At 36.5% G+C, this 26,744-nt stretch overlaps 1 pseudogene across 1 annotated transcript; it reads left to right on the plus strand.

The window, feature by feature from the left end:
- Window positions 1-19,262: 19,262 nt before the first annotated feature.
- Window positions 19,263-22,544, plus strand: LOC143540052 (protein neprosin-like; annotated as a pseudogene). The gene is made up of 8 exons (XR_013136537.1): window positions 19,263-19,918; window positions 20,161-20,247; window positions 20,349-20,576; window positions 20,681-20,845; window positions 20,944-20,997; window positions 21,100-21,246; window position 21,420; window positions 21,733-22,544. The product of XR_013136537.1 is annotated as a protein neprosin-like (transcript).
- The last annotated feature ends 4,200 nt before the right edge of the window (window positions 22,545-26,744 follow it).

Below are 26,744 nucleotides of genomic sequence, written 5' to 3' on the forward strand. Positions count from 1 at the left end.
TAAATTAGTTATGTTAAAATTCACGTACAAATAGTCTACATAAAAAAAGCAAACAATTTTATTGCTTTTAATCGACAAAAACAAGGGAAATTAATTGGGATGCAATGCTTATTTGTTGCAACTATTTTGAAGAATTCGTAAAACAACATAAGTGTTCACAAACACATGTAACGGTCCCATAAGGTTCGAGATACGAACATTGTCGCAACACACAAAAATTTCCACAAGTTATGGTACCGTAATACTATTATAAAAAACAATTCTGCCAATTAAATTCCCGCCGCAACGCGCGGGTTAATCTTGCTAGTTTAAATTATTTTTATTTCTAGATTGTCAATTTTGATTTACTATACTTTGGTAACACCTACCAAATTTAGAATGTTAAGTAAAAAAATTGTGTTTGATGTAGTGAGTTTTTATCGTTCAAAATCATATCATTTTCTTTTAAAGAATGCATTATTTCCTTTAGTTCCGCGTGAAAAAAGGACATGTTTATTGATTGTGCAATTGGCCAATTAATTTACTCTATGTTCAATGATATAACGTTGCATATACATAATTTATGTTTGTCAACGACAGGACAGTCTCTGAGATTTCAAATGCCTCAAATAACTACTAAAATATACCCCCTCTTTTCGGAACTGGAAATAACTAGAAGACGCTTAATGGTTTCGTACGGCAGCACAGGGCCAGCTGACGGTGACTTTTTACCATTGGGTCACCTCATTCAGAGTACCTCTTTCCAAATACAATTTGTTTACTTAAATGGATGTTAATTAATCCCAGAATCCAGTAGGTGTATTGATCATCCGATAATCCACAAAAACTGACCATACCCATAAAATTGAGCCTTAAGTGGCCGCCGAGGCCCGCCTCACATCTTGCCCGGTTTTGCTCAATGTGGTCCATCATAAGATCAACGAGTGTAATGTGTTATTTTGGTCACTTTGGTGCAAATAATACGCGATAACATGGGTTAAACATTTATAATACCAGTTCAGATGATGGATTGTAATGAACATGTATTATTTTGTTTTTATTAACTTAAAAAGGTTTAGTACGTTATGTTATAAATAGAAACTTGTTGATGTTAGAAAACAAGTATCGTGTATATATTGTAGATAAACAAAGTGATATTTCAAAACTAGTAAAAAAACACATATTAGTCCTAGTCGATATTCTTTGAAATTCCGGTCCGATCTGGTTTGATTCGGTTCGGCCTAGTAAGATAAAAGTGATTCCACTGTTGTTGATTTTGTTTTCAGTATGTCTCCTTTTAGATGAAAACCTATTACATGTAACTTCAAATGTCAAATGTGTTGATTTTGTTTTCACTATGTCTCCTTTTAGATGAACTAACACAAGCTTTTCGTTCGGTCAAGCATAAACACAAGGGGACACATTTGAATGTGCATGATATCACTTGCATGCCAATTGGTCGGTCAAGGACTCAAGGTTATATATATCTAATAAAATAATATATGATAGTAATAACTAATAACTATATTATCGACATAAATTCATTTATACTCGTCAGGAATTGACATGATGACATTGAAAAGCTAGCCAGGCTAAAAGAAACTTCGACATATGTAAAGTCAAAGGATTTAACTCTAAACACATATTATAAGACAAATGAAATCATGAAAGGGATTAGGATTTCACCTAATTTTTTGGGCTGGATCTTTTTTATTCCATGATAAAGATAAACCAAACTTCAAATTCTAATCAATTCATGTTTCTAAACCCATGATATTGATTCAATTACGAAGAAAAAACAACAATTTGTAGTGGATTAACGGTGAGGATATATATGTGCTTCACCAACCGGTGACCAGCTTGGGTGATTTTAAATCCAAGTCAAATTTTAAAATTTAAAAAAAAATCTATATATTGGAAGTCTAAAAATATTGAGGGCCTAAAGTTATTGCTTTAGCATCAAGCCCATTAGGCTGATCCTGAATAGATCGATCAACAAACTACTTTTGTTCGTGTTAAGTGGTTTTTCATTGTTTTGTCAACTTCGATTTATGATGTATACTTTTAGACATCACTTGGTGCAACAATGTTTTTATTGGTTTGATTCAACTCTCAAAGGCATGTCTCAAAGGAAATAGTTCACTAGTTTGGACTTTGGAGTACCACGAATCTATGTCGATAATCTTTGTTATTAATTAAAATTACTCAAGATAATCTAAAATATTATACAATGGTGAAAGTTTTATTTAAATTTTGTTAGGAAAAAGAAGACAAGGGTGGTGGGATGCATCATTGCCGTAACTCAAAAAAGGGAAGTAAGTGTTAGGGTAAGGAAAATAGTATTTACAAATTCATAGCCCATACTTACACACTAATTAAATATTACCTCATCACATATCTAAATATTATTAATTACGTACCAAAGGTTTATCCATTTAAATCTTTTTTTGTTTCCACTTGTTTATGTAACATGTTTAATTTATTAGCAACTCGCACTTTATTAGTTTACTAGGCAGGTGCCCGCGCTATGAAGCGGAGTACGTGTACAAACCGATGACGGTTAGTTTGTAACTCGAAATTGGACGCATAACACGTGCAAGCTAGTACGTGTGTAACTGACAGTTGAACTGTCACACCCCAACCTAAAGCGGAAATGTCGGGGCGTTATCTGATTGCCACAGCTTAAAAGGTACTATCATGCAATTGTAAAGCAACAATATCTAATTAATTTATTAATTGTCAACGAACATTTAAGTACAACAAAAATAGAGAAAATTACAATACAAAACCAACTATTCTTGTTTATGTTTAACATCCTAAGGTCATATCTACGTGAGCTTCAGTTCGATAAGCAATCCAATCTATAACCTGCAAATGCGTACAAAATATATATTTGTCAACAACACATGTTGAGTGAGTAGGTTCACGAGTTTTGACACGAACAAAATGATAATATATAATGATATAAATAATAGAGTAAAAATAAGCAAAACTGTTATCTGTGAGTATAAACAATGAAAGTGTTAAGCAAGTAATGAGTGTCGGTGAAACCATTGCCAATGCGATCGGGCTCCGGCCACTACGATGGTCGTATGATCATACTATAATGAGATTATGTTGGACCTCTCCGAATGTGATTCATGTAAGCAAGTAAGCAAATAGCAAATAACAAACAATCATTCAATTGATACACAACACAAAGATCATAGTTTGCGTTTGAGAAATAATTTGACAAATGGTACGCAAGTGTCCCCAAAACATTTGAAAACAAGTAAAATAGGGGAGTGATTACTCACCTAATCGAATGAACGAATTACAAATGAGGATCATGTGAGAAAGATAAATCCTTCAAGATATACCGTCAAGGATTCCTAGTTGAAATAATATAATATCAAGAATTAATTAATAATGAGATAACATGTATAATGAATTTAATGTTCCGATGTGATTTGAGTTATGGTTTTGATTAGAACGTTATTGATTGAAAGATTAACCTCTATGGATTAGTTGTTATTGAGAAAACAATATTATTAGTTATCATTTCATTAAAAGAAACGTTTGCTTATCATATATCCTAATTTACGAATAATTAGCTTAAATAATTATGAGATGCGATATATTATAGTAATAAAGGTTTAAATAGTTAATTATAAAAAGATTTATATTTTAGAATCTTTAACGAAACCCAAAGGTAAAATATAGTTAATTCGTCCAACGCGTTTAATACGTTTTATTACATATTCGTTTAAAAAGAACAATACAAATACATAACATATATATATATACATACTCACACACTAAAACCTTGTAACAAAATTTAGTTGATACAAAACGTTAACTTTATGATGTCGGTTTAACAAGATAATGTTTATTTTAAATTTAATAATAATTAATAGTTAAAAAATAATAATTTAAATGCTTAAAACACAACACAACAAATAGAAAGGTGGACTGCTGAGTTTCGAACCCTGGCCAGTTGGCATAGAGGTGCACAAATCGGTTTTTTTAAAAAAACCGGTTCGGTTATTAACCGGACCGGTTTTTTTTGGCCCGGAAAAAAACCGGTTCGGTTAATAACCGGACCGGTTAATAACCGGTTTTTGTATCTGAAAACCCTAACCGGTCTAACCGGTTAGGACCGGTTTTGGAACCGGTTAGAACCGGTTAATAAACCGGTTTTTTTATTAACCGGTTTTTTAATAACCGGTCTAACCGGTTAACCGGTTTTTTTTTTTTTTTTTTTTAAATAACCATTATTTTTTCACAGTATAAACAAACCGGTAACTACAAGGCAAACCGGTAACTACAAGGCAAAACGGACTGACTTCATTCTTTGCTTTCGTTGTTAGGGTTCTTTGCTTGGAAGATTAAAAACACATAACTTTCATTTATAGCTTTTACATTAAAAATACAAACATTAAATCGTTATCGCATATTCGTAACTCAAAAATACAAACATTAAAGAATGCTTAGACACGATTACATTAACAACTTGCTGTTTCTTACTCATTATTTTATTCGCTACCCGATCCCGAGCTATTCCTTAGGTAATCGTCGTACGCGGCTTCTTCATCGGTCATTGGTTGAGTGTGTCCTTGATTGACCTCGTCTTCATACAAGCCCGCCTCATAGTCCATTTCCCCCTCGAGTGAGCGTTGATGTTGTGCCCTATCTAAAGAGTCCAAGTAATCCTTGTAGCAAATCGACATCTCTACAGCTGGTGGAGTGAGTCGAGTCCTCCTAATCGATATAACCCTGCCAGAAACAGAAAAAGCAGACTCCGAAGCTACCGTGGAAGCTTGGACCGTTAGTAAATCTTTGGCCATGGCGGCGAGGATCGGAAACTCATCCTCCTTACCTCTCCACCAAGCCAGCAAATCAAGACTTCTAAATTCATCCGGAGTCATGTGTTTCACAAAGTTGGTACCACCATACCTTCCAAGTTCACTGCTTGGGGTGTTTACCTTTTGACGTTTACCGGCGTCTTCCCAAATCATGTAGTACATCCCCATTTCAAGGTCGGTTTGGGATTGGGATTGGGCAACAGCTCTTAACGAGTCATGAATTTAGGAAGACGACCCGTATTTTGTAAGGTAAACATCATACATGTTAGACAAGGTGGTGTTGAAAGTATTCTTTAAAGTTTGGTTATAATAGGGGTTTTGATCGTCGTTTAACTCTAGCTCATCACAAAATTTTTCTATTAAAGCTTCAACACCACCAACATTGATGCAAGGGTTTAACGCAGCAGCACATGTCAAAACAGCGGGTAGTTGTTGAAAATATTTTCTAAATTTTTCTTTCATTTTTACACCCATATCAAAATAAGGTGCACCCCTACAATGAAGTTCACTCAACTTTGTGCACATGACAGCAATTTTTGGTAAAGCAATGGGGCTTGTTGGATAGTAAACCCCGGATAAACTAGTTGTGCAAGATTTAAAAATTTGAAGGACCTCCGTAACGATCTCAATCAATAACCAGTTTATAGGATCGTACGGTGCACATTTACCCCTACTTGACAAAATTTGATGAAACGCAACTAGTGATTCTTTTTGTTGGATGGCTTTCTCAAACATATCACAAGTCGAGTTCCATCTTGTTGGACAATCCCAATTTGGCCCCAACCATTGACAATTAGTTTCTACACAAAATTTTTTGTATCTTGAAAATGTTTTATTGTTGCTAAAAACATCTCGTAACATTCTTTTAAAATTGTTTCTTTGCGTTTCGATCACGTTTAACCCATCTTGCACGGCCAAGTTGATAATATGTGCAATGCATCGGCTATGAAAAAACGCTCCATCACAAATAGGTTTATACTTTAATTTTAAATGGCCAACCGCGGCCGTATTGTTGGACGCGTTATCAAACGAAATTGAAAAGATTTTATGTTCAATCTTGTATTGTCGAATGACTTTATCCAAGAGTTTAAAAATATTTCTACCCGTGTGCGGGTAATCAAACAATTGAAACGCAACGGTTCGTTTCATCATTTGCCACGACTCGGGGTCAACCCAATGAGCCGTCACACAAATGTATGAGTCGGGCGAACCATTAGGTACCGACCACACATCCGTTGTTAAGTTTACACCAGTTTGTAAGTTTGAAAAGTATGAAATTAGTTCGGATTTAGCGTTTTTCCATGCTTTAAGACAATCTCTTCTAAGGGTCGAACGACTTACGTGTTGGTAGCGTGGTTGAACATACTTTTGCATCATCTCCGTGAATTGAGGGTTGTCGAAGTGGTTGAAAGGAAGTGTTTGTTGAATCACAAAGTTTGAAAACTGTTGACGTACCGCTTCAAGGTCGTACGTAAACACCGTTCCTTGATTCGTCAACTCCGGCTGCGAACTACTTCCCGATTCGTCCTTCAAGGCCTTGCAAAAGGGCCTTTGTACATGCGCTTTTAAAGTGGAGTTTGCATCTTTGCCATAAAACTTCAAACAATGTTTGCATCGAGCTTTTTGGCTACCGTTAGACATTTCGCATAGGTCGAAATGTTGCCAAACATCTTGGTTTCGTTTCGTGGGGATGACCCGAACGACCGTTTCTCCCGTGTTCGAGGCACCCATGTTGACGGATGAAGCAGCACTTTGGGAGGCCATGATAATCGACTACGAAATAAGAGCGTATGGAGTGGTAATGTGGTATAATTGAGCGTGAGATAACAAAATAATCGCGTATGAAATAAACGTTTAGAGCGTTTGGAGCGTTTGGAGTTGTATAATCGAGTGTGTTCTAACCAATACCCAACCTAAACTATATATAGATGTTTGTGGGGATAGAATGGTAAAAAAAAAAAACGGTCAAAATTGAAAAAAACGGCTATATAACCGTTTCACAAAGGAAATAAACCGGTTTTTAACCGGTTACTAAAAAACCGGTTAACCGGTTTTTCTATAACGGTAATAAACCGGTTTATAAAAAAACCGGTTATTTAAAAAAACCGGTTTTTTTTATAACCGGTTTGTTAACCGGTTTGGGCTCTAAAAAGTGTAACCGAAATACAAACCGACGGTTTGTAAACCGGTCAAACCGGTTTTAAAAAAACCGGTTTTTTTAAAAACCGGTTTCCGGTTTAAACCGGAAAACCGGTTCCCGGACCGGTTTTTTTGACCACCTCTAAGTTGGCAGGCTCAAACACAACACACGCACAGCACACCACTAGCTGCGCTGGGGTGCCTGATGCTTACGAAACACGAACAAAATTTTAAATACATTAACTCGATTTCCCCCCCAAATTGAATAAGAACCCTAAATCTGTAAATTAATCATTTCGCTAATTTTTTTCTTGATTAATGTTAGGGGTTTTGATTAAGGGTTCAATACGAAACAGAAGCACATATGGATTACCTCATAACATTACGAATTGATGGTGAACGAGACCCACACAGCCGGCACAGAAAAAGAATGAACGAGTTATTTGCAGGTCGAGTTAATCAAATTACGCTTAGGGTTTATGACGGCGCTGCTCTACAGAAGGTGTGGCCGCGATTAATTGAGATATTATTGATTCGAAGGTGTATTAGCGAGTTAGGGTAAAGACGGTTTAACAATCATGTCAATACGCGTAATTAACGGATTTTTTTACTTAATTAAAAGATTCTGTTAGGCCGAATTAAGTAAGAATAGCATATATATGATTTGATTTCCAAGTTTGATACGAAAATTGGGGTCCAAGTTAAGGTATTTGGTATACGGGTTTGATATACGGGTCACGGGTTTGGGTTTGGATCCAGATTTGGCTGACGGGTTGAAGAAAATGATCATGGATATTAATTTGTAATATTTGCATAATGGTATTTGTAGTTTAACTTTGATATATTTCGAGTTCAAAGCTTGTTGAAGGGTTATTTTGGGCATATTAACAAAGTTGTAACAATAGTTAAATGAATAAAATGATAACATTTACGAAATGGGTCTGGTAATGGGTATAAATTATAAGTTTTGATAACTCGAGTTGTCACATGAACGTGCATAATCGTCATCTGAATGCATGTTACATGCTTAACCGACTTCATGAGTGTAACTCACGTTGATTACTTGTGCGTTATGTGGTGTTGGGCGCTTACCAAGGTTGGGTAATGCTTTTACGTGGTGTTGGACACGTGTTTATCGGGTATGGTACGTGTAAACAGTGTCATCACGGAACTAATGCCTAAAATGTACAATAATTTCAAATAAATCGATTTTTAAACCAACCCATTTTGACACAAAACCCATCTGGACCAGACATCGTTTTAACTCGAAACCGTTTCAACCCGATACCCTTTTGACATGACCCCTTTCGACCTGAACCCATCCCGACCCGAACCTAATTAACCAGCTTTTGTATTGACATGTTCCGACTATAATTCATTTTGACCCATGATTCGAACAACCCGACTTTACCCATTGTCGTTACAAATCAGTAATCACATAAATGTTAATTTATTTAAATTAATAAACTCTAGCAATATCATACTCAAATTAAATAAAATAAAATGTTCGTTTTTTTAGAATAATTTTCTTAAAAAAAATATTAAAGTGTGAAAAGGTTATAAACGTTTAAAAGTCGTGAAGATAGTTTGCTTTAAATAAGAGGTAGATGTGTAATTATTATATAAATTAAAATAATATTATTAAAGTTAAAGGACTAAAATTGAAACTATTGTGTAAGAAACCTAAGATGTTATAAAGACAACATTACCCTTAAAATTTCTTAAATCTATGCATAGCATATTGTACAATAAGCAACAAGTTAGGTACATCTTAAAATTTAAGAGGTCTCTAACTTATGCTTTATTTTATATGTATATATTAATTGTTTCATAAACTAGCATTTTTAGTTCTAAAACGATCAAATTCAAGTAAACTAACATCATAATGCCCACATGGAATTAATGTTGCTAGAAGCCTAGAAGCAATACGTCCATGTCTTTTAGAAGATAAACAATGCAACTGTTTTTGGCATGATCTCGATGAGATTTAAGTATTTAACCAAACATTTTAATTACATGTACGTCTTTCTCTAAACCACATAAAAACTATATATAAGTCAGTAATAATTGTGTCTTCAAAAACCGTTAATTAACTATACATTATTATTTTATAGCTAGTGTGAGTACTATAGTAAGTACTAAACCCATTTTAAACGGTTAGGCTTAGTGTAGTGGGGCGACGATTTGGGCGAAAAGGGGCGATTTTTGTGGTGCACACCGTCCCCTGGGCGAATTTGGGGCGAAAAGGGGCGGGGGCGAGGTGAATTTGTCGCCTGGCATCACATTGATTTTATTATTATTATATTAATATGTGTTATATATATATACATATCATTATATTATTATTGTAGCCCCTACACCATTACACCTCAAAAACAAAAACTCACTCTTTGCTAATAAGACGCCACATGACGCAAAACACCCCAATTTGTAGTCCATCCACTACACATAGCCTTAGAGTAAGTGCAGGTGTAAAACACTAAAACTTTTAACTATAAAAAACATAACATATGACATAAATTAATAAAATAATGTAAGATTACCTTTTTACCCCTGAAAATGTTATGAAAGGGTGGGTTATGCGCGTGCAAAATGCATGGATTTGTAGCGTTATAAGCATGCAGGTTCACATAACCAGGTCCCCGCATGCCAACACATCCAACCCACAGCCCGGCCCACTGTTACACCCAAATCTTGGACACAATATGATTTTTTTCATAAATTTTAATATATTACCTTTTGTGCTCCTTTACTAACTGCATGTTTACAGAAATTAGCAACCTTCGGATTTGTTATTGAATCAATTAAAATATATCGTTACCTGCTAGACACTTTCACTAGACACAATAAGTACTTTTGTATCACATAATGTTAAAAACTACTTTTGTGTGTCAACTTCCAATAATAATGTTGGTTTTGTATAGCAAAAAATGTTAGAAACTGAATTGCTCGAGGATGAACCGTGATCAGTTTATTAGGCGGGTGACATTATATACAAATTAATAAGTTAGAAAGAAAAGAACACTATAATTGAAATGAACATAGAAGATGAAAAAAAGTTATAATTCTTGTTATTGCTATGGAGCCAAACTGATTAATCATAATATAAACGATTATTAAGGATACATATCTGTCGGGGTATGGTACTAAGAACCCTAATTTATTGTGTTTTGGGCTTATTTTATTATATGGGCTAATACATTTGTTTTTGGGCTGAGGGGGTTTTGTGGAGGTAACCCTAACTGGGCTAGGCCCATTAGGGTACCATGATGGTGGCCATGAGGCTCCCTATATAAGGAGGTCTCCACCTCCTTATCAAGGGTTGGCAAATAGCTCAATAAGAGCCACCACCATATTTTTGTGTCTGTGAACAAGAGATCCTCTGGATTTCTTAGCGGTCACCTCCACACCCCCAAAAGTCACAGCAGATCACAGCAGCGGTCGGAGCAGAAGCAAGCAAGTCGTGGTTCGTTCATCTCGAAGTCCGTGGAAACATCGTCATGGGTCAGGTCAGATTCATTTCACGTTCTACATTTGGCGCCATCCGTGGGACGGCAATGAACCACACTTCGCTTCTCGTTTCGGCCCTCCGATCTGTCCATCAGCATCTCAGATCTACGGATCTGTTCATCAGATCTACGGATCTGTTCATCAAGATCTACAGATCTGTTCATCAAGATCTCAGATATACATATCAATATTCCAGATCTGTTCATCAATATTCCAGATCTGTTCATCAATATCTCAGATCTGTTCATCAATATTCCAGATCTGTTCATCGATATCTCAGATCTACGATTTCTTCTCTCAGATATGTTCTTCCGTAGATCTAAAAAATATTTCCAGATCTGGAAATACTATCAGATCTGTTGGAAGAAATACACAGGAAGAAATACTATCGGATCTGAACAATGATCTGGGAATACACAGGAAGAAATACCCGATATTTTGGGGAAAACCCTCATATCTGTGCTGAATCAGATCTGGGTTCGCTCACGCATCAAGCATGCTCAAACATCAAGCATGCTCAAACATCAAGTATGCTCACGCATCGATGCTCAAGCATCAAGCATGCTCACACATCGATGCTCAAGCATCAAGCATGCTCACGCATCGATGCTCAAGCATCTAAGTATGCTCACGCATCGATGCTCAAGCTTCAAGCATGCTCACGCATCAAGCATGCTCAAACATCAAGCATGCTCAAACATCAAGCATGCTCAAACATCAAGCATGCTCACGCATCACGCATGCTCACACATCACAGATGCTCACGCATTCAAAATCTCTAGATCATGCGCGCCACCGCGGATCAACTTCGGATTCCGCATGCGCGCTCCCGGCGATCACTCTTCGCCACAGCGGTTTGCATTCGCGCCACGTGTCCTTGGGACACCTGGTGCTTTTTCATTGATTATTTTCTGACCCAGCACATGGGTTTTGCTGAGTTGTCCACCTTTCATTGGCAGCTGTCAACATCAGCATATTCTTATTCCCTAAAAAGATACATTCTGGAAGGTTGTCTGACGTGCACAATCAAAGTTGTCCAAGCATGCTCAAACATGCGCGCAGGCACCGAGCGCGCGAAAGGTCAACCCACAAGATACAGACCGAGGCTTAAAATCAAGATGTCATGAAGACGGCCAAAACCTATGCTCATGGCGCATAGCACATGCTCAAGCATGCTCAAGCATCAAGCATGCTCAAACATTTGCATGCTCACGCATCGATGCTCACGCATCAAGCATGCTCAAGCATCAAGCATCCTCACGCATCGATGCTCAAGCATCAAGCATGCTCAAACATCAAGCATGCTCAAACATCTAAGTATGCTCACGCATCGATGCTCAAGCATCAAGCATGCTCACGCATCAAGCATGCTCAAACATCAAGCATGCTCGAGCATCAAGCATGCTCAAACATCAAGCATGCTCACGCATCACGCATGCTCACACATCACAGATGCTCACGCATTCAAAATCTCTAGATCATGCGCGCCACCGCGGATCAACTTCGGATTCCGCATGCGCGCTCCCGGCGATCACTCTTCGCCACAGCGGTTTGCATTCGCGCCACCGCATACATGTTTTTGCATACATGTTTCACACTTCCTTTTATTAATTTGAGCAATATGACAACATTATATTGACATCAAACTAAAAATAAAACGAAGTAAAACATACATGCGCGAGCTTCAAGCTCAAACGTGTTGACGAGTCTTAACTCTAAAACGTCAGGGCCTTAGCCCAAAAATATGAGCCTTAGCTCAAACTTAAAAGTTGGGAATCCTCATAAACCCACAAGCCTCGCGCCAAGGGTGGAATACTCAAACCCACAGGCCTCGCGCCAAGGGTGGAATACTCAGACCCACAGGCCTCGCGCCAAGGGTGGAATACTCATAGACCCACAGGCCTCGCGCCAAGGGTGGAATACTCATAAACCCACAGGCCTCGCGCCAAGGGTGGAATACTCATAGACCCACAGGCCTCGCGCCAAGGGTGGAATACTCAGACCCACAGGCCTCGCGCCAAGGGTGGAATACTCATAGACCCACAGGCCTCGCGCCAAGGGTGGAATACTCAGACCCACAGGCCTCGCGCCAAGGGTGGAATACTCATAAACCCACAGGCCTCGCGCCAAGGGTGGAATACTCAAACCCACAGGCCTCGCGCCAAGGGTGGAATACTCAGACCCACAGGCCTCGCGCCAAGGGTGGAATACTCATAGACCCACAGGCCTCGCGCCAAGGGTGGAATACTCAGACCCACAGGCCTCGCGCCAAGGGTGGAATACTCATAAACCCACAAGCCTCGCGCCAAGGGTGGAATACTCAGACCCACAGGCCTCGCGCCAAGGGTGGAATACTCATAAACCCACAGGCCTCGCGCCAAGGGTGGAATACTCATAGACCCACAGGCCTCGCGCCAAGGGTGGAATACTCATAAACCCACAGGCCTCGCGCCAAGGGTGGAATACTCAGACCCACAGGCCTCGAGCCAAGGGTGGAATACTCATAAACCCATATGGCTACGCGCCATACTAAAAGGTTCGGCCACGAGCCGCGCAAGCACCTGTGACAACATTATTATTATCTGGCCGTTTGTGCCTCCATTATTATTTTGAAGACAAGCCGGGATAGTCATCCTGCGCAGAAGAGGCCCTTGTCGGCCAGTCATTATCATCATATTACAGCTCGTAAGTCGCCTCACGCGCCAGCTTTATTATTCTACAGCTCGTAAGTCGCCGCGCGCGCCAAGCTTTATTATTCTTAGCTCGTAAGTCGCCGCACGCGCCGGCTTTTATTACTCTCAGCTCGTAAGTCGCCTCGCGCGCAGGCTTTTATTATTCTCAGCTCGTAAGTCGCAATGCGCGCAGGCTCTCATTATTCTACAAGCTCGTAAGTCGCCTCACGCGCCAGCTTTATTATTTTACAGCTCGTAAGCCGCCTTGCGCGCCAGCTTCATTATTCTACAAGCTCGTAAGTCGCCTTGCGCGCCAGCTTCATTATTCTACAAGCTCGTAAGTCGCCTCGCGCGCCAGCTTCTTTATTATTACAGCTCGTAAGTCGCCATGCGCGCAGGCTCTCATTATTCTACAAGCTCGTAAGTCGCCTCACGCGCCAGCTTTATTATTCTACAGCTCGTAAGTCGCCGCGCGCGCCAAGCTTTATTATTCTTAGCTCGTAAGTCGCCGCACGCGCCAGCTTTATTACTCCCAGCTCGTAAGTCGCCTCGCGCGCAGGCTTTTATTATTCTCAGCTCGTAAGTCGCTTCGCGCGCAGGCTTTTGTTATTATTATAGCTCATAAGTCGCCTCGCGCGCAAGCTTTATTATCAGGCCCCGCGCCACTATTATTATGATGCGTGCTATATCTTATTCATACTAGTGCACCATCATCATCATAAGGATCACAACATGTCACCATCATGGAGAAAACCTCCCAAAACTCAAAGACAAGGCCGAAGAAAAGGGAAGAAACCGCCTCACGATCTAGCACACCTTATAAAGTCCAGTGCTCCACCTAAACGCTTGCACGCCTAGGAGCAACACTGGACTTGGGGGGCTTGTCGGGGTATGGTACTAAGAACCCTAATTTATTGTGTTTTGGGCTTATTTTATTATATGGGCTAATACTTTTGTTTTTGGGCTGAGGGGGTTTTGTGGAGGTAACCCTAACTGGGCTAGGCCCATTAGGGTACCATGATGGTGGCCATGAGGCTCCCTATATAAGGAGGTCTCCACCTCCTTATCAAGGGTTGGCAAATAGCTCAATAAAAGCCACCACCATATTTTTGTGTCTGTGAACAAGAGATCCTCTGGATTTCTTAGCGGTCACCTCCACACCCCCAAAAGTCACAGCAGATCACAGCAGCGGTCGGAGCAGAAGCAAGCAAGTCGTGGTTCGTTCATCTCGAAGTCCGTGGAAACATCGTCATGGGTCAGGTCAGATTCATTTCACGTTTCTACAATATCAGAGCTACAATGATAGAAAAGTTAGTAATTATAATTAATGTTCGAAACCTTGTACTCTCATTTATAAATTTTAAGTTTGGTTAAATTCTAAACCATATGTGCGCTATCACAATTAAGTTTCATAATTTCTTCTCTAAAAGTGAGGAGTCACAAATTTTTTTAAATTCAATTCATCCCACCTATAACGGTTTGCTTGATTTAATGAAAACCAAAAAAATTAACCGATTCACCCATTTACGGTCCAAGACATTTGAACCGAACCACAATGCCTTTCCTAGTCCAGCCGATCAACCGGGGTTGATGATAACCTTAGAAGTAAATGAGCTAAAGCATCATCATAAAGTAGAATTTGGTGTTATAACATGGATGTATAATTTTTTTTATTTTTTTTAAACGGCCAACTAAATTCTTATATGATTAACCTAAACCTGTCAATTTATATTCAAATTGTTTTTATAAAATATATTATGTGTAATTAAATCAAGGGTAAAAAAAGTGGAATATTTAGAAAAGAAGAGAGTAGCAGAAAGAACATATAGGGAGAAGTGAGAGAAGCGCTTAAAGCAAGTAGAGGGCAACTTTGAGACTCAGAATCAAGTGTAATTCCTTTCTGTCACCCCAAACAAACTAAAGAATATATATCACTCCCCTTTTTTTATATTTACTTACAATTAAATTATATATAATGTACTATATTTGCATAAAAAAATAATACACATCTTTAATTTTATCACATTATATTCTTTCACCATTTTGATATACTAAAGTTTTCTTTTATTATCATGTGATTCAATTAAAATGTTACAACCGAGAAAATTTTCCTTAACATCCACTCTCAAAAAATTGATATGCCAAAAATTTCCGTCTATACACACCATCTGATATCTAATTTCATACTGTTTTAAACGGCTTTCAAGATACAAGTCTGATTGCCGTTTTGACTAAAAAAATTCAAAGTTATAATCCGTACCTTGGAGGTGCATAACACTACCCCACCATGTTAGGGCGGTTCCCCTAAACATGCTTGAAGCGAAGTTTGTCTTTTTCGCTTCGGGGCATTCGCTGTGTAAAAACACATTCTCTACAGATTCGAACCATTGCAACAAGGTAGTCGCGCAGTTGGTTCCAAAGAATTCGGCCGGGTTGGCACTAGTAAATTGTTTAAGCAGGTAGGATGCGGGTTTGGGTTCAATAGGTGCAACAACGGGTGCGGGTTGGTTTACTTGTATTTGGGTCATAAGTTCAGGAATCACAGCGGCCATTTGCTTGGCGACAAGAGCGGCCATACGTCGGGTGGAGTCCCATCGCGGTTGGCGTCTTAGCGGAGGCATGCTAAAATTTATAAAGAAAATGGGATAAGTTTTGGGTAAAGGAAATGAATACCAAGGTGTATAAAATAAAATAAGATTTCGATTTTTTTTATTTTTGTGAATCATAGAGTTAGTATGGAGAAGATGTTAGTGTTAGATAAAATATAAAACTTTGTTTATAAATAACAAAACCGTAAACAAAACATAAATGATTTTGAGATAGTTAAAGCTTGAAAATTTGAGATTTTTGAGATTTTATAGAGTCGGAAAAATCGCGCGTGAAATCACCACGACTTGATATTCCAAAACTAAGTAAAAGGTTTTATAAAACACCACGTTGAAGTCTAAACATGTGCACGAGATCACCGCGACTTTTTCATGTTTTAGACTCAAATAACAATGATAACACAATAAATCGAGATACAACGTCATGTCAAAACACTAGCACACGAACCACCGTAGTACTATTGTTTTAACACCGAAAATTAGGATGGCGACCGGAACGCTCGCATTCGACTACTTAAAGAATTGACATTTATAACACGGTTTATGGCCTAGAAAACGAGCATTATAACTCAATCATCCCAGGTAAGTAAATCACCTTCTATCCTTGGAATCTTTTTATCAAATGGTCATTTTATAATGTCTCATTTTCTATGATGGCTACAAACCCGATATAAACGCAACCTTTAAGGGATTTGAAACAACGGGATCCAAGTTAATCTTGTAATCCATAAAACACAATGAAAATCTACTTTTTGCGTTGTAAGGTAAGGATACCTTGGAAATACTATGAAAGTGTGTGTATGTGAACATTTAGGATATTGGTGAATTTTAAACAAGTTTATAAATAAACATGCGATATGAACAATTAAATAGAGTAAACACGTATGAACACACGTATAGGACCCTAAGCATAACAATTCTAGGTCGTACGTCTAACCACCTACCTTAATTTTCATGGCTCTGATACCAATCTGTCACACCCCGACCAAAGGTGGCGGAACATGCCGGGGTGCAACGATTGCTCATAAGCGCATGACACTATTTAAAGCGACAATATTTAACAAACTCATTTCATTTCACAACATCAAAAATGTCACATAACCAAATATTTATAAGTCAAATACAACAAAATATAACAAAATATAGCAAATCAAATATTGTTCATTTTTGCTAATATCCTAACGGTATTTGTGACGTTTTCTTCACCGAACTCCAAAATAAACCTAGATGCAAACCTGTAACATTTCATAAAATAAAGTTTATCAACACAAAGGTTGGTGAGCAATTCATAAGTTTGAACAATAGATATATAGTATGAAAAGCCACAAAACTAGTATACAAAACCATAAATAATAGCTATAAACTTGGATAAATAGTTATCGCTAACAAGTTAGCGACACCCAACTATAAGGGGTTGCCAAATAGTTTAGGATTTTATAGTTATCGTTAATTGCATTACGTTAACGACACCTTGCCATGAGGGGTTTCCAAATGGTCTAGGATTTATAGTTCCACCATCAAAAGCGATAAACACATAGGCAAATAAGCATAGAACACCAAATCGAGCAATTATTCAAGTAAAGTATACAACAACGTTTGTGGTTTAAGACCCAAGTATAAAACATTTAGTTTAGATAAGATGAAATGTCACCCCCAAAATAAAAGATAGAAAACGGGGTATGAAGTTACTCACGTTCAAGTATAAAACTTGATCGGTAAAAGATGAATAACCGGATGGATGAAGTTTAACGAGCAAGGCCTAAATGACAATAAAATCTTGGATTTAGAATGGTTGTCTTGAAGATCTTTAAATAAAATAATTGTTGCAAAAAGTAAACAACTAAAGTTCAAGGTTTAAAATGTAACTATTTAAGAATTTATAATAACAATCATTTAAAAATGTAAGTTTGCTCGAAACCCGGTTAAAGTATCTAACCTTAATATTTACTTAACCAATGTTAAGTAATAAGGTGGGAAAAATGCTAAAATGCAAGTTCATTTGGGACAAAGATACTAAAACGGGTCTTTAACGAGTGTTCGGGTTGTCGGTTCGGGTCTTGACAAATGGTCAAACCCAAAGTCAACTTTCCAACATATTAATTGTTATGAGATAACTCATTAAAATATACTAACACTTAACCAAGTATGTAGATCTATTGTTTAGAACTAACAACGCACGTTAAGCGAGTGTTCGGTTTTGTCGGTCCAAACTATGTGATGAGATCACGTTGGATCCAACAATTCCAAGTACCTAAGAAAATAATTAAAATCAGCTTGTAAACTATTTTTAAAGAAATATACAAGTCTTGATAGCTAAAAACACACTTGTGTGTCTTAAGCTAGTAAAAGTCGTTATAGTTCGGTTTGGTTCGTTCTCCATCTCACAAATAGTTCATAGATGGTTTCTACATGCCCAAATATCATAAAACTTGTATATTGGTTTATAAATGAAGAAAACTTAAATTTTACAACTAAAAAGTTAACTACAAGTCTTTTAAGCAAAAGTTTCGGTTTAGTTCGGTTTTCATCTCCCAACGAGTTCATAGATGGATTCCATATGCTTAATATCAAAGAACTTGTAAAAATGATTTTTGAAACTCAAATCTAGCAATAAACATGTTTAAACAACTATTTTAACAAAACTAGTGAATAAAAGTTTGGTTTCCGGTTTGGACTAGTTTCGGTTAAACCGAGGTTAGTCTTATACAAACCCACACCATGGAACTTGTAAATAAGATGAACAAACTAAAAAGGGTTAGAAGTTAGTCATAAGTGATATGTATAATAAGTTATGTGTGTGTAAATATATATCAAGAACACGAAGTCCTCCATGAAGCCTTGCCTTATGACATTCGAAACTTAACCAACCGGAGTCGGTGAAGTAACAAATAAAGGAAACAATGGGTGTGTATTATATATATGTTGTACCACCATATTCAAGTGTTAGTAATATTAGATGAACAAGTTAAAATGAAAGACTATAGTTAGTTGACCTTAAGAAATCCAAATAACAAAATGTTGAAGATGAATACTTGGATTTGAGAGAGATTTGGAGAAGATGAACAACCAAAATGGTGTATGGAGCCTTGCTTTTATAATGGTAAGAGTATGGTTCATACAAATAGGGTAAAGATGCATGTGATGGTTGAAATGGTCAAACAAGTTTTTGGTAAATGGCAAAAATAGTCCCCAAAGTTTGGTTTAAGTCATTTTTAAAGAGTTTTAAGGACCAAAAAGAATGTTTTCAAGACCCAACAAGTGTAAAACAATATTGTAACATAAAATCCATCATTTTGATTATATCATAAGCTTTGGTTTACAAAATGGGTCGGTTTACAAGATAAACGAATACAAAAACGAGACCCGAAATTGACGAATGTCACACACCCCCCACACATACACACACCACCACCCACCCACCCACCCACACTTCTCTCTTTCCTTCTCTCTCTACTCGATTTTAATTTCTCAAAAAATGCATGTCATGGCCACACCCCAATATTTATTAGGAAACCCCACATGCTTAACCTCTAAAAGAACTCAAAACCCCCCATTTTTGGTGCTCAAATCATCAATACTTGAGCTATTTAATTGCTTCTTGCCTTGAAGTTGTTGTTTGTCAGAGCATAGAAATCAAGGAATAGAATTAGAATAGAAACTCTAGAGAGAGAACATCAGTGTGACCGCATTACTTGGATTCTCTTTTGTTTCTATTCTTATTATTATTAATATTATTATCATTTCTCTCACAAAACATCATAATTTGAAGCTTCGAAAATGGCGTACGTTTGAGTGATTCTGGAACCTATTTGGATCAATGGCTAGTCTTCATTGGGACAAAACAGAAGAAACTTGTTTTTGTTTTGATTTGAGAAGAAGAAGACAAGAAGAAGGCAAATGCACAAAACAAAAACATAAAACAAAGACACATTTGTTTGGAACAACACAAGTACATACAAGAATGTATTCCACTTTTAACTTCCAGTTCAGCCCAATCATTTCCTCCTTTGTATTTTTCCTTTTGTTTATTCCAGCAATCTCCGCAGCACAATTCGAAGATTTCCGCCGAATGAATCAAACTTTCCGGCCGGGTGAAGAGTCGAAGAAAATGAGATTAATCAGAACACATCTGTTGAAGATCAACAAACCGGCTGTTAAAACAATCCAGGTATATATATATGTGTGTGTGTTTTTAATTAATTGTCAAAGTGTTTTTGACCAGAAGTGTCTTACATCTAATCTCATACTATTTCAAACGACTGTTCACATAGAAATCTTAGTGTTGTTCAGACTTCTAAATTTAACATTTTGGTCAAAACGGTAGTTTGGTTATGTAAAATCAGATGGAGATGGTGTAGCTATAACATTACGGATTTGAATATTAATTGAATTTTATTTATTTTGATACAGAGTCCAGATGGGGATATAATGGATTGTGTCATGGTTCATCACCAGCCAGCTTTTGACCATCCTATGTTGAAAGGAACAAAGCCATTGGTGAGTTTAACTTTTTAAATTTTAATTATTGAAAAAAAAAAATACAAGATTAATTATTTTTCTTGTTCTATATAATTTCATATTAATTTTTAAATAATTAGGATCCACCGGAGAGACCATACGGGCATCAACATCATCATCATCATGCCGGAATGGAGTCCGAAAACTATCAACTATGGAGCTTATCCGGCGAATATTGCCCCGAGGGAACAATTCCTATTAGAAGAACAACCGAGCAAGATATTTTACGAGCAAATTCGATTAAAAGATTCGGTAGAAAAATAGTGAAGTCAGTGAGAAGAGATGCTTCTTCTAATGGTGGCCACGAGGTAAAATTCATAGAACATAATATTATTATTGGGAACATAATAAGTAATAACTTTTGGACCGAAAACTCGTTGCTAAAAGTATAAATTCCGTCGCAAATGGACAGCATGCTGTTGGTTATGTGAGTGGAGATCAATATTATGGAGCAAAAGCAAGCATAAATGTTTGGGATCCAAAGGTGACGGATCGATTCGAGTTCAGTTTGTCGCAAATGTGGGTTATTTCTGGTTCTTTTGGTGATGATCTTAACACCATTGAAGCTGGTTGGCAGGTATTTTTGTTTAACATACATGTACATGTATGATGCATATATATAGATTAATACATAATACACATATATGATATGTGTTCATAATTTGTATGTAACAGGTTAGCCCGGAGTTGTATGGAGATAACTACCCTAGATTCTTTACTTATTGGACTGTAAGATTTAACTCTTTTAACTAATCATTTTGTGACATAATGTACTTATTGAAAAAAATTTGTAATTAATTTTAATATATTATTATTTTAAATAAATTGTAGACTGATGCGTATCAAGCAACTGGATGCTACAATCTATTGTGCTCGGGTTTTGTTCAAACGAACAATAGGATTGCGATCGGAGCGGCTATATCTCCAACGTCATCGTATAATGGTGGACAGTTTGATATCAGTTTATTGATATGGAAGGTAAATTGTTTAACCGTGTCACAAATAGTTGTATTTAAAATTTTTTGTTACAGATTTTGAAATTTATGTTGGGAATTGGTAAAAGAAATTTAAATAATTATAAATAAAAAGGTTTGATTTTGTATAAAAAGGAAAAGTAATAAAGAGATACGAATCATTTGGTTTCTTTAAAGGGTGGAAGTGTAATCATATATTTAAAAGCAGCCTTGCCTTATACACCATGAAGAAATTATATCCTATGTTCTTTATCTAGAAATAAATTATTATACCTTCAAAATGGATGGGTTGGATCGGCTAGGTAATGAGTCAAAATGAGTTTAAGTTAAAACGAGTCATTTAGAGAAAACGGTTATTTTGTTTCTGGTTACAACCGGTTTTGATAAAATGAAATGTTTACATGTCAAAACGGGTAACTTAAAAAGATGTAAAATTAATAAAGTGATACTACATGGTCTTTTAAAGTATTTTGGACTGATTTGACGCAAGATCCGAAGCATGGAAACTGGTGGCTTGAGTTTGGATCGGGGGTTTTGGTTGGATATTGGCCAGCCTCTTTGTTCACTCACCTTCGGGATCACGCGAGTATGGTACAATTTGGGGGTGAAATTGTGAATAGTCAAGCCTCGGGTTCTCATAAGTCAACTCAAATGGGAAGCGGTCATTTCTCGGGTGAAGGATTTGGGAAAGCTTCATATTTTCGGAACATGCAAGTTGTTGATTGGGATAATAGCTTAATCCCGTTAGTCTAATCTGAAAGTATTAGCTGACAATCCTAACTGCTATGATATTAGAGGTGGGATTAATAATGTTTGGGGTAATTATATTTATTATGGTGGGCCGGGTAAAAACCCGAGATGCCCCTAAAATGCATTGGGTCGGGTTATCCGTTGAGTACAAATACAAGGATGACGTTTTTACAATCAGTTTTGTTGTTTTATTTCGGTTTGACGATCCATTTACTTTTTATATGGGTTATTCTTTCAATTTTTAGGGTTTGTGATGAATTATAGCTTGATGAAAATCATGTGAATTTGTGGTTTTGATTAAATTAAATGGTTTATATGTTATGATTAACAATGTATTTTCTTTTTCAATTTATGTTAATTTTGTTCTACGCACGATTAGTAATTTAAGTTTATAGAATGGAAATTTTTAAACCGTCGTTCTATTTATTAAAGACGAAAATACATTGCTTTTAATGGGTATTTGATGCTAGAGGTGCAAATACCGGTTGTGACCACAACAGTTAATAACCGAGCCGCTTATTGCTCCCAGATAGGTTCCTATTAGTTACAAACCGGTTTCTTAATGACAGGTTATTGGGTCTAACTAGTTTCGATTGGTGAACCGGTTATAATTAACACCACTATTAGACATTTAGACGGACCAAAATCTGAGTAGATAATGGGTCGTTCAGAATCGGGATATTTTATCAAGGCCCAGTAGTCGAAGGTAAATGTAGGCCCAATGTATGAAATACCTCATTAGTATTAAATATTGATATTGAATAATTGATGAGGCTTATCGGGCTCATGCTAAAATCTCTAGTCAAACTGATATTCAATTTTTATAGATGTCTTTTTACTATGCCAAATTCATAATATTATGTTTATTCTTTCACCAGAAGTGGATTACAGTAACCAATAGGTCCGCATTCATTCCCTTAAAGCTCCAGATCTTCTTAAAAGATGAGATTAATAATTAGTGTTTACTTTCTTAAAGTGTCACAAGCTGTTGTATAACCGTTTTATGCATTAGAATTTACAGTTAAAAGCAAAATGTACAATTGTGTAGTATTTCTTAAAGTCTTATGTTTATAATCGGTTATATATCTATGACCATAAAGGCGGTGGCTGGCCCCATGATTTTTTTTCAACAACGCCATCAAGTTTTTATGTTCAAATGTCTATCAAAAAATTTTGAAATAAGGTCGATTTCCATTATCCTTCAACTGAATTTTATGTTGTATGATTCTTTGTTAGTTTCCCAAACTTTGCTCATCATGTGAGTCCCTTTGGCGTGTCAATGAGATATCCGTAGTTATAAATTATTAACTTTGATATAAATGTTATTAAATAAGGAAGCAAACTTTTAGCAACTAAATTGCTAGCACAAAAAAACAAAGTTGCTAACTTCTACCAACCTTTAGTACCTTTTGACCTTTAGCAACTTGGTAACAACTCCTTTGCTACCGAAGTTCTAAGATCCTACCGAAATATGAAATGTTACCGAGCCTTATTAGCTGCTTAGCTCACTAGTTGCTGACAGATAAATTGGCTACCGCATGAATGCAACTTTACATAATCAATGTTGATTGTTTCCCGTTAAACATCATTATGGCATAATAAAAATTTCACGCTAAATTAGCAGCATGATCAAACTAAAGTCATTGCCCTCTTAGAGCCTACAATATGCCAGCCTCTTGTCTTTGACAAGGTGGAGCCCCTTGGAACACCCAAGGTATCAAAGTCACAATAATATTGAATGAACGTGTACTCCGCTCCTACTAATTCGTATCAAAGTTTATCATGATTTCCTCATTTGTTCTACAAATGAATAGGATTACCAACATAACATGAAGAAACTAAAATGAGCTATACTTTTACATGGGTATGAATGTATGATAACAAAAGAAAAGGAATCTACCAAATTATTAGTGAGATAATATATATAACTAGTGTTATACCTGGAGCGTTGCGTTGGGGTAGGTCGGTAAAACCTGGGCAGTACACCCAAACGTTGTCGGTCCCGGAATTGAGGCGGTAAATCGTTGGGAATTCGGTCGGTTCTGTTACGTTATTTATGGTATTGAAACTAAAACAAAAAATATATAAAAACTAATGTGTGTGAACCAATGGGGCGACGTCAGTCGATAAAACCGGAGCGTTGTTGATCCCGGGGCGTTGGGTGGTGAGTCAACGTAAATTCGCTTAGTTTTTCACGTCCGTTAAGGTACGGGATCTAAAAAAAGGCGAACTAGGCATTTAGTCGGTTTTCGTTACGTTCATTACAGTAGAGGAACTAAAACAAAATGCGGTAAGTCTACATGAATTCGATCGGTTTTCGTCACGTTGGTTACGATGCCAGAACTAAAACAAAAAAAAGTCGATATTTGGTCAATTTTCATTATGTTTATTACGTTACTAAAATTAAAACAAACAAGGAAACAAAATACCATTGACCACTATGGTGCCGCCAAGTGACCCAACAGGGTACTTGCGACACCAAAGTTGTCAATTGTTTATATTAGTAATAACTGGTGTCACTTGACCCATAGGGTATGACTTGGTTCCGCCACTCGTTAGTCGGTACATATTGACAATTTGTAATATGTATTTTTAAATCAATTTACGATTTAATATAATATATTTAAAAAATAAAAACTGATAACGTGAGAAGTAAGGCAATTAGACATTGAGAAGCCAGCTCATATCTCTCATATAAGTTGGTGGTAATGAGGTTTGATCCCCCTACCTCTCACTTGTAAAGTGAGTGCTCTACCATTGAGTCAAAACCAATTTCTTCTATTTTAGTGGCGATGCCAATCATATGCTCGATTCATTATGCTATTTTCAATCTCTTGTTCAATCTATGTGTGACATCGTTGATCATTCAATTTGCTTGTTTCATTTTTTTGTCCAGAGTACGTGACTTTTGTCAATAAAATTATTCTTCTAGCCCTGGTTCGTTCACATGCTTCTATTTCAAATTTTCAGGAATTCGGACTCGTTAAAAACTTAAAATGCTCTTGTTGATCGTTTAATCTGCTTAATTAGTATATTGTTGAATTTGTTGTTCATTTTGCTTGATTGCTTCATAATTAATAGTTAAGTTCTCTGGTATTGAATTTGTTTTGAATGTAAGGCAGCTTTAATTTATTTGTTGCAAATGTATTAATACAATTAATAGAATTTAGAATTTAGGTAGTTTATAAATACATTAATTAGTTGATGTGCACTCTCTGAAATATTGTTTTCTTCTAGGTATTACTAGGTTTGAATCCCGACTCATGTTTGCGTTATGAAACACGGGCAACATAGAACTTAAACTTGGACAATGGTATATGGCAGGTGTTATCGCCCTTTTATCTCTGTAGTCTTTTTAATACTTCATAACAATTAAATATTAAAATTTGTTGAATTTAGACACAATATTAGAATTTAATTATAGTTACTTGATGTGTTGATTGGTTTTGGTAATAAATATTCTAACAATGAAAATCTGGTCATTCAAAAATTTTGAGACTTTATACCAATTTATTTGGGAAAACAGCCCAAAATTCTAATTTGTTTTGGGCTTCATAAACAATGGGCCGCCATACCAGTTACCACCAGCCATTTGTCATATTTTTACATGATGTGATGATTGTTGAATAAATTATAAAAAGTTTAGAATAGTTTTTAATAGGATATGGAAAACAGAAAAAAAAAATATAATGACAATAAAAAATCACAAAGAATGGAGATATAGATGAAGACAGGTTTCCACAACTAAAGACACCCACTACTTTTGAAAGCAATTTTCTCATTCGATCTCTCTCATCTTAAAAAGTTTTAATACTAAAATGATCACCTTACCAGGTTGGAAGAAGAACATCGAGCGTTGTTAGCCTAACAAAGCAAGTGGATTTGTGGTAAGAAGACACGTTTTATATGTGTGTAATTAAAAGAGTTGTTGGAAGAAGAACATCGAGCGTTGTTAACCCAACAAAGCAAGTGGGCTTGGATTTCGTTTGTAAATCTCATGATCACTTGACCACTGACCAGGTTGGATTTAAAAACGGTTTTAGCTCAAAACAAGAAGTCCCTACACGCTCGGATATGAATTTTAACTATATTTTTTTTATTAAACTTTATCTGTGTTTTTTAGCAAGTCTTGAAGTTTTTTTATTTTATTTTTATTTAAATAAAATACTATATTCGTTTTATATTTTCTTATTTTCATTTTATAGGAATTTAGTTAAAAAAATAAAAAATTTAAAGGGATGAAAGATGAATTGGGGTGAAAGATGACAATTTCACTCTTGAAAGATGGATTGTGATGAAATTGTGGAAACCTGACATGTCGTCTGCATGAAGGAGAGAAATGGTGATTAGTGAAAGATAGTTAGGGATGAAATGACCACTCCCACCATTAGACTATGTAGTGTATTCCACAATTTGTTTCTCTCGCCTCTATGATAGCTTAGCATCACATTACACTTCACAATTAACTCAAATTCACTCTCTTTCATTGTATCAATGAAATACTCCACTCTTTTTGTCATTCATTTTTGGAAAATTGGTTTTAAATAATCTCAACTATGCCCCATTAGTAAATATCAGTCCCAACTTTACACTTGTCTGCTGGCAGTCCCAACTATTTATGTATTTGTTTCTAACGGGCCGCGACTAACGGATGTTAACTCCGTTAGTCTTTGTCTGACGTGGCCAACCCAGTTGGCAAAAACTTGATTACGTGGAACGTTACGTGGCGGCTGACTGTGTATTATTATTATT

This window comes from Bidens hawaiensis, unplaced genomic scaffold (genome assembly GCF_021521415.1).
Source record: "Bidens hawaiensis isolate Kalapana, Puna unplaced genomic scaffold, B.hawaiensis_p1.1 tig00012136_1, whole genome shotgun sequence".
Taxonomy (NCBI): domain Eukaryota; kingdom Viridiplantae; phylum Streptophyta; class Magnoliopsida; order Asterales; family Asteraceae; genus Bidens; species Bidens hawaiensis.